Source organism: Hirundo rustica, chromosome 14 (genome assembly GCF_015227805.2).
Source record: "Hirundo rustica isolate bHirRus1 chromosome 14, bHirRus1.pri.v3, whole genome shotgun sequence".
Taxonomy (NCBI): Eukaryota; Metazoa; Chordata; class Aves; order Passeriformes; family Hirundinidae; genus Hirundo; species Hirundo rustica.
In genome coordinates this window covers 621,882-637,675 of record NC_053463.1, presented here as the reverse complement: position 1 = coordinate 637,675, position 15,794 = coordinate 621,882, and the positions used below count along the sequence as shown (strand labels likewise).

Genomic DNA, 15,794 nt, shown 5'->3' with positions numbered 1-15,794 from the left:
GCTGGTTTGGGCCTTGAAATAAATTGCAGTTTCATCACTTCCAGGATAAATCACCTAATGGAATTTCCCAGATGCTTTAAAATCAAGTTTGTGTTCTCCTAAAAGGTGTCAGGCTCGTTGCTGTGATGGAGGAGCTCTCGCAGCTTCCTAGGAAGTTAAACTTCTTTCTTCCCAGCTGGAAGTGCAGCTCCTGCTGCCTGGGCTCCTTGGAGAGGGGCTGAGCGGGCGTCCCCTGAGCTGGGTGTGGCACTGTGGCAGCACCGGGAGGGGTCTGGCAGCACAGATCCCAGCGGATCCGAGTTCCAGAGCAGCGCAATCTGCCCGCAGGGGGTGGAGGGGTTGGGACGCACTTCAGGGCTGGTTTTCGCTCTGCTGAGGGACCGCTCTGACCCCTCTGGTTGGAGGGTGGCTGGAATCTCCTGTTCCTGCAGAACGAGGTCACGGCCCGGCAGTCGGGAGGGGTCCCTGGGGTCTGGAGGCACCTCTGGTGACTGCAGCGTGACCCTGAGAGAGGGGAACCTTGCTCCAAGGGGAAATCCCAACCTTGCCAGCCAGCTGGTAGTGAAGAAATGGAGATCGGTTAAATAAAGGTCACCGTGGGGTTTTGAGCCGTGGGAGGCAGGGAGCTCCGGGATGGTTTTTGTTCGCTTTGGATGAGGATGAAGCGCTGGTGCTGGGCAGTCCGTGGCTCTGAAGGGGATGGGGGTGCCCGGGTTTGGGGCTGCGGCAGCACAGGGGAGGGGGATCAGACATCCAAGCACCGGGTTCCCCTGCTGTGGGGGGAGCAGCCGGGCTGGGCTGGGGACAGGGGCTCTGCACCCGCGGGCACTCGGGGAGTGCCAGCACCCAGGGGCGCTCCGGGACACCCAGGACAGCGCCCGCAGTGGGGCTGCAGCTCAGCTCGGCCCTGGGGCTGGGCCGGTGCGTGCTGGGTGCGCCGAGCTCCTGGGCTCCTCTGGGGGACAGCCCAGAAGTGCTGCAGCATCCTGCGGGCTGGCTTTCCAGCACGGGCTCTGAGCTGACTCTGCTTTTCCCAGGATGTTCACCAGGTCTGGAGTCTCACAGCTTTTCCTTCATCAGGGAGGAGAGCGGAGGTTCCCGGAGGAGGATTGGGAAGGGAGGAGTGCACCGTGGTGCCAGCACTGCTCCCCTGGACGCCTGGGTGTCGTGAGGCCGTGTGCTGGGAACACTCGGGGGTCTCTGGTGCCACCTGGCCCCGTCCAGCCCCGAGCCCCAGCCAGGCTGAGGGACTGCCCGGGGCCAGGGCTGGCTGTGCCCCTGCTGCTGGGACCCGTCCTGGTGCACGGCTGGAGCGTGCTGGGACACAAATGCCTTTGCACCCCTGGGTGTGCCTGTTCCCACTGCCATGGCACCATTGCCCTCACCCCGGGCTGCAGCTGAAGGAGCCAGGGCTCCTCTGGGCTGGGGGCTCCTTTGGGCAGGGGGCTCTTTTGGGGTGTGGGGGCTCCTTTGGGCTGGGGGCTCTTTTGGGGTGTGGGGGCTCCTTTGGGCTGGGGGCTCCTCTGGGGCTTGTTCAGGGCGCGGGGGCTCCTTTGGGGTGGGCAGTGGGTGCCGGTGGCAGCACGTCCCAGCCGGCCCTGCCTGGATTCCTGCACTCTCCTCTCCACGTGTTGGGGCTTTTCCATCACTCCCAGTGCTCTCCCAGTGCTTTCATAACCGTTCCAGCCATGCCATCAATATTTAAAGAGGCTGCAAGTGCTCATTTCCAGGGCTCCCTGGTGCAGCCAGCGGCTCCAGCCCAGCGCAGCCCTGCACAGAGAACTTCTGCTGGGCTCTCTGCTCTCCCTTTTCCTAGGGATGGATTTGACTTTTATTATGGATATCCTGAAAGGAGGATACCAGAAAACATACATTAGACCAATAACCATATCATAAATATGCATTTGCACTGGAGCGGGCAAATTTATCTGCGGAATGATTTAAAACAAAATAAATTCACGGGATAAATTATGCAATGATTAATATTTGACCAGGCGCAGTGTATGCGGAGTTACCTTAATCTGTTTGGAGGCCTGGGTAATGCACAGCGTTGTGCAGGGTTTTTACAACTGTTAAATATTAAGGGCCTCTCGGTCATGTGCACGGGGGCCCCATAAATCATTTTGTCTCTCTAAAGGGGCCTTGAAACACAAGTAAATCACTTTGCCGCTTGGTTTATGGCCCCTGCATGCAGCGAGAGAGATATAAAGAGGCTTAACGTGTAAATGAGGAGCTGGTTTGGGTTTGTGATACTTTCCCAGTGCCAAACTCCCCGCGGGAAGCGGGAGCGTGGCCAGAGGCAGCACGCACCGAGGTGGAGCAGCCCCCTGGCCTGTCCCATGGGCTGGCAGGGTCCTGGGCACCCCCTGCCCTGCCCCAGCCCCCTGGCAGCCCCTGGCCAGCGTGGGGGACCCACTGCCAGCCGCTGCGCTGGGGGAATGGGGCGGCCAGGGCTGCTCTGCAGTGACAGTGTCAGCTCAGCTCAGCTCAGCTCAGCTCAGCTCAGCTCAGCTCAGCTCAGCTCCTGTGCTGCTCACCAGACTGTGACTGAGCCCCACCCGAACAGGAGCCTCTGCCCCAGACGCTGCTAATGCTGCTCTTAATTTTATTGTTGCTTAAGATGTAAGAGAAATCTCCTAAACTCGGTGAAATCCATCAGCTGGCAGGATGGAAACTGCCGGAGCCAAGCTGTCACTGTGATATCATAACTAGAGCAAATGGCTTTTGATTTGGTGATGGCAACCAGACAGACCTTTAGCTGTAAATTATTCATGTACAGGACTAATACAGCAAACATTACAGACCGTGCCAAAATACTCCTTGGATATTTGGTATGCCTGACTGCGATGCAGACGAACGGTTCCTTTGTCATCGGCAGTCGTTGGTGAATCCCTGATCTTCAGCTATTGCTTATCACAGCACAAATGCAAGCACCCATGAAATGAAATTTCACTGTATTAATTAAATATTTTGTGTTACAGATTAATCTCCCACATTGAGGAAGAGTTGGTTCTGTTTTTTTTGAAGGCAATAGGTTGCATTTGAGAGTGAACTGCAGCAGCAAGCCCCAGCCAGCAGATAAATCCTGCTAAGCACAGCACCCTCCAGGAGCACCCCAGACCCCAGGAGCCCGGCGCTTCCCGGGTGGAAAAGGCGCTTCCTGCTGGCACAAAGCTTCTGGGCTGCTGGCTCCTTGCTGCAAGGGTGCAGCTGCCCCCAGTGCCCCCCAGGGCCACCCCGGGACCCCTCTGTGCCCCCTGCGTGTGGCACCATGCAGGGTTCCACGGCAGGGTGGTGTCACAGCTCCTGGCAGGGATCACCCTGCTGCAGCTGCAGAGCAGAGCAGAGCTCTGGCTGGGTTCAGGCTGCCTGGGAGCAGCTGCACAAGGCTGCAAAGCCACCAGGGCCATCATGGGGCCACGGGGACTCAGGTACAAAGCCACCAGGGCCATCGTGGGGCCACGGGGACTCAGGTACAAAGCCACCAGGGCCATCGTGGGGCCACGGGGACTCAGGTACAAAGCCACCAGGGCCATCAGCGTGGGGCCATGGGGACTGAGCAGCTCTCAGGAAGCTGAGCATGGTGTGAGCAGGAGCTTTTCTCTCTCACTCGGGTGTTGAGCTGAAGCTGAAACATTTCCACTCCTCAAATGACAGTTTGGGCGGTTTTGCTGTGTTTATCCAGCCCAGCTCTGTGCTCACACATGGATTCACTGCTGGCTGGGCTGTGGCTGTGGCTGTGGCTGTGGCTGAGCAGGGATGCTGGCATGGGGCTGATGCCACCCTTGGGGGGCCAGGCCCTGACCCCCCAGAGCTTCCCCAGGGCCCAGCGTGTCCCCCCAAAGCTGCAGCCTGGTTCTGAGAGCTCCAAGCACCAGATCCAGACCTCACAGCTGGTCAATAAATAATGACCATAAAACACTACAATGAGCCTCTTGACCAGCGGGTCACGCCTGCATTTACGGTGTAATTTATCTCTCCTCAGCAAAGGAGCTGGGCTGCAGCCCTTGGTTTTCACCAGATAAAGCTGAAATAAAGCAATAGGTGAGATGTGAGCGGCTGCTCCCTGTGTCAGCATCCGGAAATTACTCCCGAAAATGAGCTCTAGTCCGTTTCCTCATGGCTGGGGGCTGACTTGAGAGACCTGAGGGAGGGCTTTTAAACCATGGGCTGCTGGCGTTTCCTCCCCTTCCCCAGCACAGAAAACCCCTTTGCCCTGCTGGGGTCAGTCTGTCTGTCCGGACACGGCGTGGAAGGACCTGCTTGGGTTCTGTGTTCTCTCCTGACACGGAGCTCCTCCTTCCTTAACAAGCTGCTTCCCTGACCAAATTACTTTTTTTCTGCAGCTGATTTGATGGCAAAAGGGCCCAGGAGGGTGCAGGAGGGAAGGGGAAAGGAAATGTCTCAAGCAATTATCGTGATTAGAGCAGCTGAGCGCTCTGCTTCCCTAAATCTGCGCGGCTCCTGTCTGAGGGCAGCTCCAGCCTCCCTTGGGCACTCCAGGGATGGGCTCTCCAACCCTCCCTGACCGTGCCTGACCACCCTTCCATGGGGAAATCCTCCCTGAAGTTCCTCCCGAATGACCTTGCAGGTGGCAGCCCGAGAGGCCGGTGCAGCGTGTGCGGTGCTGGGCGCGAGGGCTCCCGGCTGCCCCTGCTGCGGGCAGTGCCAGGAGCTCTGCGCTTGGTCACTGCAGGAATGTGCTGCAGGGCCCTCCGAGCAAACGGGGAAAAGGCACAGAAATCGGGAAAACACAAACGGGATTTCCAGTTACTCTCGACTCCACCGCTGAAGCAGTTAAGGCAACCCCAGCTGCTCCTCCAGGGCTGCTCTGGAAGCTCCAGCCCAGGGCCCAGGGCCAGGGGGTCCCCTGGCAGCTGTCCCTGGTGGTGTATCCCTGGCGGGGTCCTGCATTCCTGCCCACGTCCTGCCCGGCACCGTGGTGCTGCCCTGCCCCGGCTCAGCGCCCTCCTCATCCCCTCAAACCCTCCACAGAAGGCAAAACTTCTGATCCCAGAGCGTTTAGGATTGTCCAAGCGTGGCTAACTTAATTGGTCTTGAAACCGGTGCTGAAAATGTCTGGAATAAAGCAGCGTCTGGAGGGTCTCCCACTGCCTGCATTCATTTGATGCGAAAGTGCTTTGCTCAAGATGCTAAATCAGATAAACCGAACCATTCATTCCTGAAAGTTCAATTCACCACTTAGAGGATAGAAAATAAACCAAGCTAAGCCACAGCACCACTGAACAGCGAGATACGGGGTTTAAGGCAAAGCCCACTGTGCCTGGGAATGTTTCTCACATAAATCAAATTTATCTCTGTAGAGCAGAAGCCCAGTTTATGAGGTTCAGACAGGGAAAAAATAAGAAAACTTCCAGAGAGGGTGTCTTAAATAGCTCATAAAGCCCGAGCATCTGCCCCTATGGAAAGGGATATCTGATAGTCCCCGGAAAGTGTCAGAGCTCGGCTCCATCTGCGCTCCTGCAGAGGGCTCGGGGCATCCCTCCCCTGCTCCGGCAGCGGCGGCTCTGCTCCGATCTGCTCCGGAGGATCCCTGGGCAGCAGCCACGGCCCCTGTGGGCCTGCCTCAGCCCCTCCTGCGGCTGTGGCAGCAGCAGGGGAAGGAGCAGGAGCAGGGAAGGGGAAGGAGAAGGAGAAGGAGAAGGAGAAGGAGAAGGAGAAGGAGAAGGAGAAGGAGAAGGAGAAGGAGAAGGAGAAGGAGAAGGAGAAGGAGAAGGAGAAGGAGAAGGAGAAGGAGAAGGAGAAGGAGAAGGGGAAGGAGAAGGAGAAGAAGGAGAAGAAGAAGGAGAAGGGGAAGGAGAAGGGGAAGGGGAAGGAGAAGGGGAAGGGGAAGGAGCGGGGGAAGGAGCAGAGGCAGGAGCAGGAGAAGGAGCAGGAGCAGCAGCAGCAGCAGCAGGAGCAGCAGCAGGGGCAGAGGCCGGGAAAGGGGAAGAAGCAGGAGCAGGGGCCGGGGCGGTGGGGATGAGCCCGGGGGGGATGAGCCGCTGCCCCCATGCCCCCCCTGCTCCGGGCTGCCGCTGCCCCACACCACCACCCTGCGCCGCCCCTGCCAGGGCACACGGGGCTCGTCCTCGGGAGCGCTCAGGAAGGTGCCGCTGGTTCGGGGCCGTGGGGAGCGCAGCCGAGCCCGAGCTGTTTGTCGGTGCCTGCGGCAGGGGGAAATGCCGCTGTCATCCCGGGGATGAATAAATTGGGAATGGCACTGCTGGGCAGTAGAACCACGGAATCCCAGCATGGTTTGCATTGGAAGGGTCCTTAAATAGCAACTTGTTCCCACCGCTGCCGTGGGCAGGGACGCCTCCCACTGTCCCAGCTCTGTCCAAGCCGGTCTGGGACACCTCAGGGACGGGACCCCACCACTTCCCGGGACAGCCTGTTCCCATGCTCACCAGCCTTTCAGTAAGGAAATTCTCCCTCGCAATGCAACCTGAACCCTCCCTGGGGCACCTTGAGGCCATTTTCCCTGGTCCCATCCCTCACTGCCTGGGGAAGAGGCCGATGCTCCCCCTGCAACAGCCTCTAATTAGGAGATCAGTAATGGCTTTAAGCAGGAAAGAGGGAAGTAATTTCCAAAGTAATTGTTTTCATAAGCATCTCTCTCAGCTGGATGTCTCAGCAGAGCCGTTTCTGGCTGCTCGGCTGCCCTGGCCCTGTCCCCGTGCCCGGCCCAGGTGCAGCAGCCACGGTCCGTGTCCCTCTGTAATGGGGACATAGATCATGTCACTGTGCCCAGCCAGAAGCAGCTGCTCCTGCTGGCTCTGCTGCTGCCAGCCAGGCCTGGGGCAGAGCCAGCACGGGCACTGAACGAGGCAGGGAGATCATAAACTCCCTGTGGGCTGAGGACTGCAGGCTGCTCTTGCAGCCCCTGTCACCTGGGCAGGTGTGCTCCGTGGTGCCAGGGGGACAGACTCCATTCCCGGCCCCGGGGTGCCACTGGCAGAGCTGGGAGAGCCAGTGCTCTCCTTGTGCCGCCCCTCAGGTGGCATCCAGCTTGGGCACTGCGCTGTGCCAGCTGGGTGGCTGTGCCAGGAACGGGGCAGCCAGAGACCCCTCCTCGGGCCCTCCTCTGCCAGGACACAGCCGCGCCTGGCAGCACATCCCCTCCTCCCTGGGGGCTGCCCAGGGTGAGCTGCAGGGCTGCGTCCACTCACCTTTAGCAATATTTGCTCTAAACTCAAAGGATCTCCTCCCACCACCACCCTTTTTCGACAGAGTCACTTCAGTTGTGTGCTGTAACAGCTCACTGCCTGCTATAAAGCCTAAGTATTGATTGATAGCTCTGTTATACAGCTTAATTATTGATTGATAGCATCATAACCCCCCGGTGCATGTGGGAGGTGAAGGGAGGGGACTGGAGAAGCAGAGACTGGAAGCTGCTGACCCCGGGGAGGAGGAGAACGGGACTGCAGAGCCCGGGAGAGCTGGCCAAGGGAGCAGCTCCTGGGGAGGGTGACTTTTGGGAACAGCACTGGAGCAGAGACAAAGGGACAAGGGGAGGATACTCCAAGAATAGCAAATCACTTGATACTGAGAGTAAAAGATGAGAGAGAAGAAACTGGAGCGACTGCGGGAACAGAACAAATGAGAGGCGAAGGGGGTGAGTGTGTCCATGTGACGATGGCACGCAGAGGCCACCGCCAGGATCCAAGGAGACACAGATTTATGTATAGTGGAGATGAGGAACGGGTGGGAAACAAAAGGGGAGAGAGTACGGGATTAAACCATCGGGAGGAAAAACGTGAAACTTGGGTCTCCTAAAAGGAGAGCTGGGTTTGTTCCAGCTGTATCCAAAATAAAATGTCATGAAAAGACAGCAGAACTGTAGCTGGACTGAGAACCACCTTACTCCTCGGCGGTTAGCAGAAACTCCTCGTTCCAGAAGAGGTTATGTCCCCGCCCGGGGAGTTCTCTCGGTGCCGTGGTGGAACAGCCTGTCAAGCTGTGCCCGTCGCAGGGTGACAGTGAGTGACAGTGGCTGTCCCCCAGCGTCCCCTGCCCCCGAGCTCTGTCCCCGCGGGGCTGCCTGCCCCGGCACTGCACACACCCAGCCTGCTCTCAGCGGTCGTTTGGTTATTCGATCTCCACGTCAAAGGAGCTCTGTGGGGATTTGGGGTCCTGGCTGTAAATCCAGACCGAACTGCCGCCCCCGTTAAACCCACTGCAGAGGTGCTTCCCGTCCCCAGGGCTGCCACCGCGTCGGAGCTCGGCTGGGAAGGGATCTCAGAGGAAACTGAGTTCCAGCTCATTAAAACAGAGTGATAGCGCAGCTGCCATCTCGGCAGTGCCGGAGGTGGAGCCCCAAGGATTGCCTGCAGTCCCTTGTGTCAGCCCTCATCTCCTCCCTCTCCGAATCTGCAGCTCCCGTGCTATTGTACCTGCCAGGGGGACGGGGGGAAATCAGGAGCTGGGTTCCTCTTCCTCCTTCTCGCTCTCTTTCCTGAGATTTCTTTGCACGGATGTCATTTGTGGTGGGGGTAAAGGGGAACATGCAATTTATTCTCCATTATGTTCCGAGTAATGACAAGTCTTAAAATAGCTCTCAATTAGCGATTGATTGCAATTAATTGGAACAACATAGGCTGACATGATAGCTTCGGATCTCCAGAGCATTTTTGAGTTCAGGAGCTCTAATTTCCAAAAATTCAAGAATTCTGGCTCCCACATTACCACAACCATCTGTCAGCAGTTTCTCGCACAGGTCTTCGAGAAGCAGGAGCAATAAATGCTTTGGCTTTGCTAATTAAAGCAGGTGTCCAAAACGGGGCTCCTTTAATGTAAACCGGGGGGTTCCATCTAGGTGTGGAAATATCCATGAAGGGATGGACAGACAGTCCCGGGGAGGCTGTGGGCTCCCATCCCTGGCGGTGTCCTCGGCCAGGCTCCGGGCTCTGCTCACACTGCATTGCTGCAAAGCTCCTCTGGGCACTTCCAGAACGGGGCCAGCCTGAGGGGAAGTGTTTTCTGATTATTCAGACCAGTAACTTGTGTTTTAATTAATGCAGGATTGGAATATCGTAATAAGAGGTTGGATCCAGGATCCTGCAGCACTCCCCTGGACTGTGGCTGTCGCTCTGCTGGCTGAGCAGAGGCTTGGGGCTGTGGCTGCAGGCCAGCCTGGCCAGGGGCCACTCCAGGGGATCATCCAGACAGCACGAGGAAATCCCCTGCTCCTTAGCCCAGTTTCCATCAAACTTCACTTCCAAGGTCTTGAGCATAAATTGAAAGTAACAGAGAGCAAAAGGAAGGGCTGTGTTAAGGTACTGGGTTAATACAGCATTGATAAATCAGAAAATGTTCAGAAAAGTCTTAAATTTGTGGAGGCAAGGGTGAACTGGAAGAAGGAAGATGCAGATAGTGGCAGCTGTGGGTTCTCTGTGCTCCCAACTTTGCCGAGCTGGAGCTGTTCAGCAGAACAGAAAGAGCAAACGCTGTGGGCAGAAGAAAATTTATGTGTCAGGTTTCCATATCAACATCGTTTTCCCAGAGGAGAATTCACTGAAATGCCTCAGTCCTGAGGCCAAAAGTTTCTATTCACAGTCCTGGGAAAGGGGAGCACCAAGCAAGGGAGCCTGCAGCGCTGAGTTATTCCTTCAGGTACCGCCGTTGTACCGGAGTGCTGAATGCTGAGACTCAGCTCTTCCCCCAGAGCAGCTCACCTCCTCCTGCTCCCCTTGCTGAACCAGCAGTGAAAATCCCGGGGAGAGCCGCCAGGGTCCAGCTCTGCTCCTGCTCCTGCCGGGCCAAGGGCTCACTCTTGGGTGGCACTGAAGGGCAGGGGGCAGCTGGGGCTGGGGGTGCAGCCTGGGACCCCAGGGCTCACAGCTGGGGCTGGGGGTGCACCCTGAGGACCCCAGGGCTCACAGCTGGGGTTAGGGGTGCAGCCTGGGGGCCCCAGGGCTCACAGCTGGGGCTGGGGGTGCACCCTGAGGACCCCAGGGCTCACAGCTGGGGTTAGGGGTGCAGCCTGGGGCCCCAGGGGTCACAGCTGGGGCTGGGGGTGCAGCCTGGGACCCCCAGGGGTCACAGCTGGGGCTGGGGGTGCAGCCTGGGGACCCCAGGGAAGCCTTGGCTGTGCAGTTATGGCTGGCACCGGGGCAGCAGCAGAGCCCAAAATGTTCCTTGCACAGCTGGGCGGTGCCCAGGGGGATGAAGTGACCACGGGAGGAATTTTCCCGTGGCTGTCTGTGAGGGCCGGGGTGCCCACAGCGCTCAGACAGCCTGGCAGTGCCATGGCCAGGGGAGCAGCTTCTCCCTGTGCCTCACCATCCTGCTGCTCACACTTCAGGCTGCTCCCTCCTCTCCAAATTTTATCTTCATCACATGTTACTTTGAGAAGATCCCTACATAAATATTTTGGCTCATTTAATATGCCTTCTGGTATTTTAGGTTCTCTTTTTCTCCACCATTTGGGGAACTTATTTTTATTTTCAAACAAATTTGATACTCTTACAGAAGTTCACTTCCAGAACCAAGTGTTTCAGGGAAGATTGCAGGAGTGCTGGTAAAATGACAATGTGCCGGGAGACTCCTGATGGAAGTGTGCGTGCTGCTGGGGTCTGGCTGAAAATCACTGTGCACAAAAAAGACAAACCAGGGAACGATCCCGGGGTTTATATTGGGCTGGCAAGTTCAGAACATTAAAATGGAAAACAGTTTGAAGTAGAAATTTTAAATTTTTATTTAAATTTAAATTGAATTCAAATCAAATGGCAGCACCCAGGTGTCCCCGGCTGCTCCCAGAAGGGTAAAAAATTGTGTGAGCATCCTTAGGGGTCTGGAACAGCCCCGGGGTCTGCCTGTTCCCTTCCTTCCGTGGTTCCCTTCCTCCCCCCGATCCCTTTCTCCCCAGTTCCCTTCCTCCTCCCAGCTCCCTCCTCTCCCCCACTCACTGAACATATGGGAGGGTTCAAACCGATGATGTTACTGCCAAGTCCTTCCCAGCTTTGCCTCTCACTGAAATTTTACTGCAGATGCTTGATCCTAAAAGCAAACAAACCCCGGGGTGTGGGTCCTGCTGCCAGGGCAGATCCTGGAGCCCGTCACTGCCTGGAATTTGTCATCGTTCCCCAGCTTGACCTGGGCGATTTTATTTAGGCAGAGGCATTTTCTGCTGATACATCCGGCCCCATTACCAAGTCAGAATGTATTTATTAAAACAGCAGTTAGAGCTCGGTCTCTCATCAATCACAACCCCCTCAATTCCCGCAAGGATGCAGAGCCCTGGGAGGCGCTGGGCACACCCCAGTGCCCGGTCTCAATCAAACCGTCACATCAAATGTCCCCCTGTCCTCAGCGCCGGGGGAAAGGCAGCTTGGATTGACCACGGGAACAACGGGGGATGTGTTTGAAAGCTCCAGCTCCTCATTCCTGGGCGCTGAGGGGTGAGCAGAGGGTGCAGGGGTTGGAAGCACGGCGGTGGCAGGGCTCCGGCGGGATGGAGGTGACGGAGCTGGGCAGGGACAGCCCTGCTCCCCGTGCCAGCCCTGCTCCCCGTGCCAGCCCTGCTCCCCGTGCCAGCCCTGCTCCCCGTGCCAGCCCTGCTCCCCGTGCCAGCCCTGCCCACCCGGGCACGCCGCTCAGTCAGTGCCCAAACGGGCATCAGCCGCTGCCAGCAGCCCCGGCAGAGCACAGGAAGGGAGCAGGAGGCAGCAAAACCCACAGCAGAGGAGAGGTGAAAGGCAAGGGACAGGAAGGAGAAAAGGAGCGTGAAACAGAAATAAATCAAACAAACAGCAAAGCCCTAAAGCAGAAGGAGCAGGGAAGGGAATAAAAGGAGAGAGGACAACATAAATGGACCAGAGTGGATTGAGAACAGGAGGAAAATGGCTCAGGTGATGATCACAGGCTGGGAGGTTGGTACAGACACACACGTGGAGGTAAATGAGCATCTGGGTACAGAAAATGTCCCTGTCTGCCTCCACAACAGGCACCAGATGTGTCTGAGCTCTTGCCTGAGGACATTGTCCCTTCCCAGCCTGCCCACAAAGCTCAGGAAAGAGGGCTGTGCAAACTGCAGAAGCTGAATAAAATGAGCATTATTCTGAGAGGGAGCCTGCGAGGGCAGAGCTGTGGGGGAGCTCCGTCCCCATGCCAGTGAGTGCCCTCCCCCAGCCGGGACCTTCAACCCAAATTCAAGGGGAGTAAAAATGAACATTTTGAGATTTCCCAGAGAATGGAAATCTGTAGCATTTGTTCTGAAATATGACAGCACTCTATTTCTGTGCACCGGGCCTTGGGGCACTTTTAGACCCCTCAGAGTGTTTCTGCAGCCCCTCTGCCATTGGGGTGACGCTGCCAGCTGCGGGCCAGGGGATGGGGACAGGGGATGGGATGGGGACAGGGGGATGGGATGGGGACACGGCCCTGCCCTGTGCCCCAGGACTGTCTGTGCTGGACTGTTCACCCCAGGCTCGGCATTTCGCAGTTCAAACACCGCTCATGGTGTCTGAGCTGGGGGATGGTCCCTGTGCCATCTCTCACCGTGAAAACTCCTCACTGGCTCTTGTCTCTCCTGGTTTCCATCCCAGCTCCTCGCTCCTCTCCACTTTTCTCACAGCATCTGTCCCTCCTGCACAGGGATTTCCCGTTCCCTCCTTGCAGCCTGGTTCTTGGGAAAGAGGGAGAGGAGAAGGGGAAAACTGGGTGGCTGCTGGTTTGTGTGTCAATTATACATCAGAGGTTTTGCTGCTGCTTCAGAAGCTTCTAATAATAATTATTATAATTAGGGCACCGGGAGAGAAGTGCGCTGAGATCAGGGAGGAAAGCAGGAAAGCCAGGCCAGAATTAATTAGCCACTTTTATCTAAGAATCTCAAAGCATTTAGACATTAATTAATGAGTGCTGCGGTTAAGTCAGTGCGATGCTCCTCTGCTGCCGCTGCTGTTCCGGGCTCGGCTCAGCCCCTCCTGGCCCAGCCTGGGGGTGCTGCTGCTGCAGGGAACGGTTCTGGGACCCCCCCGCTCCCGTCTGTCACCCTGGCAGCTCTGGGGACACCCGGGCTGGGCACACATCTGGGCAGCTGTGCGGTGTTGCCGCTGTGCCCAGCCGCGCCCGAACTGCCGGGCCCTGGCACAGCCATCACCCGTGTCCCGTGGGGACTGTTGTGTGTTCCGTGTCCCGTGTCCCGTGCTCCGTGTCCCGTGGGGAGTGTTGTGTCCCGTGCTCCGTGCTCCGTGTCCCATGTCCCGTGTCCCGTGGGGAGTGTTCTGGGTCCCGTGTCCCGTGCTCCGTGTCCCGTGTCCCTGGGGAGCAGCGCTCCGCTGACCCAGCCCGGCCCCACCCGTGGAGCCCCACCCGCGGCACAGACCCCGGCTGGCACCGAACTGTTCCTGCCGGGCGATCTCCTCTCTGTCTCCCGGCTTACCCGCCCTGCGCCCATTGTTGGTGAATATTCATTAAGTGAAATTAGCATCTAATAGGTCTTAATTGACTTATAAAAGCCTTGTTTTGTGCTAATGAAGTCTGCTCGGTGGCTGTGCCCGGTGGCAGCGGGTGGGTCCCTGTGCCTCGGCCGCCGCCGCGGCTCAGCCGCTCCTTCCCCGCGCAGTCCGGGCAGGATGTGCCTGCCCCAGCCCGGGAAGGGCTCCAAGGCAGCTGGGAGAGCCCCGGTCCCGTGGGACGTGTCCCTGCCCACGGCAGCGGCTGCAAGGACATTTCCATCCCGTCGGTCCAAGCCGTGCTGGGACTGTGCGACAGCCACTTCAGGGCAGTGTGACGGCCCTTACCCCACCTGGGAGAAGGTGTCGGCGGCCTGGGCACCGTGTGCAGCTCTGCAGAGCTCCGCTGATCCCGGCAGTGCGATCCTGGGCCCCTGCGGGGGGGTCTCTGCGCTCGGGTGATGGCTTTGGGTGCTCCTGGAGCAGTTGGAGCTCTGCTCCTCGGCTGGGTGAGCGCAGCACTCTGGGTTTCAGCGGCTGTCCCACTGCTCTGGGATGTGGGTACCAGCTGCAGAAAGGAGCTGGAATCCACACCGCTCCTGCCAGTGCTCTCAGAGCACGTGGGTCAGGGTTTTACGGGGGCTCGGTTCATAATGCCTTTGTCCAAGCCTAGAAATGGATAAAAAAGTTTCAATTTAACCATTATTGACTGTTTTCAGACAAGACACAGGGCAGCTTTGAAGTGAGTCTGTAAATTAGAGCAGCCCTGCAGCTCCCAGACTGAGAGACTCCTTCATCATTGACAAGGAACAGGAAGGAGGGGATGAGGAGGCTCCCTGGCTTCTGGATTTCCGCCTGTTGCTGTAAATGGTGCGCGGTGTTCCTGGCTGGGTCACAGGAGAGCAGGGCAGTGCCCGTCAGGGGCTCTGTCAGGGCTCACTGCCCCCTCCTGCCCCAGGCTCTGCTCCCTGGGCCAGGGACTCTCAGTTGGCGCCAACATCTCTTTCTCCTTTACTTCCTTTTTCCCCATTTCTCGATGGGGGTCTGGAGCAGGGGCAGAGCAGCAAAAAGTCACCTCAGTCTGTGGTGTGAGGACGTTTCCTCAATTGGCCCCACAGGAGCTCTGGTGCAGCTGTGACCTGCCACCGTGTGTCCCTGTCACCAGGTGTCCCTGTCACCGTGTGTTCCTGTCACCGGGTGTCCCTGTCACCGTGTGTCCCTGTCACTGTGTGTCCCTGTCACTGTGTGTCCCTGTCACCGTGTGTCCCTGTCACTGTGTGTCCCTGTCACCGGGTGTCCCTGTCACTGTGTGTCCCTGTCACCGGGTGTCCCTGTCACCGTGTGTCCCTATCACTGGGTGTCCCTGTCACCATGTGTCCCTGTCACTGGGTGTCCCTGTCACCGTGTGTCCCTGTCACCGGGTGTCCCTGTCACCGTGTGTCCCTGTCACCGGGTGTCCCTGTCACCGTGTGTCCGTATCACTGGGTGTCCCTGTCACCGTGTGTTCCTGTCACCGGGTGTCCCTGTCACCAGGTGTCCCTGTCACCGGGTGTTCCTGTCACCGGGTGTTCCTGTCACCGTGTGTCCCTGTCACTGGGTGTCCCTGTCACCGCTGCCAACCCAGGGCAGAGCTGCAGCTCCAACCAGACCATTGCCTCTCCTCCAGCCCCTGTCCTGATGTGAGAGCCCCTCAGGCCCGGTGTGACCCTGGGGACAGGCGGTGGCCCCGTGCCATGCTCAGACAGGGGCTGTGAAGGTCGGTGCTGCCCTTGGCCCCGGGATGCCGGGTCCTGCAGGGCCAGCAGTGGCCGTTCCATACAGGATGGATGTTCCCTCCCTGAGGGCCAGCAGTGGCCGTTCCATGCAGGATGGATGTTCCCTCCCTGCACGGCCAGCAGTGGCCATTCCATGCAGGATGGATGTTCCCTCCCTGCACGGCCAGCAGTGGCCATTCCATGCAGGATGGATGTTCCCTCCCTGAGGGCCAGCAGTGGCCGTTCCATGCAGGATGGATGTTCCCTCCCTGAGGGCCAGCAGTGGCCATTCCATGCAGGGTGGATGTTCCCTCCCTGAGGGCCAGCAGTGGCCGTTCCATGCAGGATGGATGTTCCCTCCCTGAGGGCCAGCAGTGGCCATTCCATACAGGATGGGTGTTCCCACCCTGCACGGCCAGCAGTGGCCATTCCATGCAGGATGGATGTTCCCTCCCTGAGGGCCAGCGGTGGCCGTTCCATGCAGGGTGGATGTTCCCTCCCTGAGGGCCAGCAGTGGCCATTCCATGCAGGATGGATGTTCCCTCCCTTCACGGCCAGCAGTGGCCGTTCCATGCAGGATGGATGTTCCCTCCCTGAGGGCCAGCGGTGGCCGTTCCATGCAGGATGGATGTTCCCTCTCTGA

At 58.1% G+C, this 15,794-nt stretch overlaps 1 protein-coding gene across 1 annotated transcript in view; it reads left to right on the top strand.

Annotated features, from left to right (window-relative positions):
* KCTD16 (potassium channel tetramerization domain containing 16) overlaps window positions 1-15,794 on the top strand; it is a 60,432-nt gene that overhangs the window by 36,550 nt on the left and 8,088 nt on the right. The window lies entirely within an intron of this gene.